Source organism: Anomaloglossus baeobatrachus, chromosome 1 (genome assembly GCF_048569485.1).
Source record: "Anomaloglossus baeobatrachus isolate aAnoBae1 chromosome 1, aAnoBae1.hap1, whole genome shotgun sequence".
Classification (NCBI taxonomy): Eukaryota; Metazoa; Chordata; class Amphibia; order Anura; family Aromobatidae; genus Anomaloglossus; species Anomaloglossus baeobatrachus.
Genome location: NC_134353.1, coordinates 946,507,071 through 946,509,834, shown reverse-complemented (window position 1 = coordinate 946,509,834; position 2,764 = coordinate 946,507,071).

Sequence of the window (2,764 nt, the reverse complement as noted above, 5' to 3'; positions counted from 1 at the left end):
TGAGGAACTGCTCCACCCCCACTGAGCTCTGAGAAACTGCTCCTCTCCCACTGAGCTCTGAGGAACTGCTCCACCCCCCACTGAGCCCTGAGGAACTGCCCCACCCCCGCTGAACTCTGAAGAACTGCTCCACCCCCACTGAGCTCTGAGGAACTGCTCCACCCCCACTGAGCCCTGAGGAACTGCCTCACCCCCGCTGAACTCTGAGGAACTGCCTCACCCCCGCTGAACTCTGAAGAACTGCTCCACCCCCAGTGAGCTCAGTGAGGAACTGCCCCACCCCCGCTGAGCTCTGAGGAACTGCTCCACCCCCACTGAGCTCTGAGGAACTGCTCCACCCCCACTGAGCTCTGTGAGGAACTGATCCACCCCCACTGAGCTCTGAGGAACTGCCTCACCCCCGCTGAGCTCTAAGGAACTGCCCGACCCCCGCTGAGCCCAGAGGAACTGCTCCACCCCCACTGAGCTCTAAGGAACTGCCCCACCCCACTGAGCCCTGAGGAACTGCTTCACCACCACTGAGCTCTAAGGAACTGCCTCACCCCCACTGAGCCCTGAGGAACTGCTCCACCCCCACTGAGCCCTGAGGAACTGCTCCACCCCCGCTGAGCCCTGAGGAACTGCTCCACCCCCACTGAGCTCTGAGAAACTGCCCCCACCCCCGCTGAGCCCTGAGGAACTGCTCCACCCCCACTGAGCCCTGAGGAACTGCTCCACCCCCACTGAGCCCTGAGGAACTGCCCCACCCCCGCTGAGCCCTGAGGAACTGCTGCACCCCCCACTGAGCTCTGAGGAACTGCAACACCCCCACTGAGCCCTGAGGAACTGCTCCACCCCCACTGAGCTCTGAGGAACTGCTCCACCCCCACTGAGCCCTGAGGAACTGCTCCACCCCCAGTGAGCTCTGAGGAACCTGCTCCACCCCCACTGAGCCCTGAGGAACTGCTCCACCCCAACTGAGCTCTGTGGAACTGCTCTACCCCCACTGAGCTCTGAGGAACTGCCCCACCCTCACTGAGCTCTGAGGAACTGCCTCACCCACACTGAGCTCTAAGGAACTGCCCCACCCCCACTGAGCCCTGAGGAACTGTTCCACCCCCTCTGAGCCCTGAGGAATTGCCTCACCCCCACTGAGCCCAGAGGAACTGCTCCACCCCCACTGAGCTCTAAGGAACTGCCCACCCCCACTGAGCCCTGAGGAACTGCTTCACCACCACTGAGCTCTAAGGAACTGCCTCACCCCGCTGAGCCCTGAGGAACTGCTCCACCCCCACTGAGCCCTGAGGAACTGCTCCACCCCCACTGAGCTCTGAGGAACTGCTCCACCCCCACTGAGCTCTGAGAAACTTCCTCACCCCCGCTGAGCTCTGAGGAACTGCCCCACCCCCGCTGAGCCCTGAGGAACTGCTCCACCCCCCACTGAGCCCTGAGGAACTGCTCCACCCCCACTGAGCCCTGAGGAACTGCCTCACCCCCGCTGAGCCCTGAGGAACTGCTCCACCCCCATTGAGCCCTGAGTAACTGCTCCACCCCCCACTGAGCTCTGAGGAACTGCTCCACTTCCACTGAGCTCTGAGGAACTGCTCACCCCCGCTGAGCTCAAGGGAAACTTCCCCCACCCCCGCTGAGCCCTGAGGAACTGCTCCACCCCCACTGAGCTCTGAGGAACTGCTCCACCCCCACTGAGCTCTGTGAAAAACTGCTCCACCCCCACTGAGCTCTGAGGAACTGCTCCACCCCCACTGAACTCTGTGAGGAACTGCTCCACCCCCACTGAGCTCTGAGGAACTGCTCCACCCCACTGAGCTCTGAGGAACTGCTCCACCCCCATTGAGCTCTGTGAGGAACTGCTCCACCCCCACTGAGCCCTGAGGAACTGCCCACCCCCGCTGAGCCCTGAGGAACTGCTCCACCCCCACTGAGCTCTGAGGAACTTCCCCACCCCTGCTGAACTCTGAGGAACTGCTTTACCCCCCCACTGAGCTCAGTGAGGAACTGCCCCACCCCTGCTGAGCTCAGTGAGGAACTGCCCCACCCCCCACTGAGCTCTGAGGAACTGCTCCACCCCCACTGAGCCCTGAGGAACTGTTCCACCCCCACTGAGCTCTGAGGAACTGCTCCACCCCTGCTGAGCCCTGAGGAACTGCTCCACCCCCACTGAGCCCTGAGGAACTGCTCCACCCCCACTGAGCCCTGAAGAACTGCCTCATCCTCGCTGAGCCCTGAGGAACTGCTCCACCCCCACTGAGCCCTGAGGAACTGCTCCACCCCCACTGAGCCCTGAGGAACTGCTCCACTTCCACTGAGCTCTGAGGAACTGCCTCACCCCCACTGAGCTCTAAGGAACTGCCCCCACCCCCGCTGAGCCCTGAGGAACTGCTCCACCCCCACTGAGCTCTGAGGAACTGCTCCACCCCCACTGAGCTCTGAGGAACTGCCTCACCCCCGCTGAGCTCTAAGGAACTGCGCCACCCCTGCTGAGCACTGAGGAACTGCTCACCCCCACTGAGCTCTGAGGAACTGCTCCACCCCCACTGAGCTCTGAGGAACTGCTCCACCTCCACTGAGCTCTGAGGAACTGCTCCACCCCCACTGAGCTCTGTGAAAAACTGCTCCACCCCCCACTGGGCTCTGTGAGGAACTGCTCCACCCCCACTGAGCTCTGAGGAACTGCTCCACCCCCACTGAGCTCTGAGGAACTGCTCCACCTCCACTGAGCTCTGAGGAATTGCTCCACCCCCACTGAGCTCTGTGAAAAACTGCT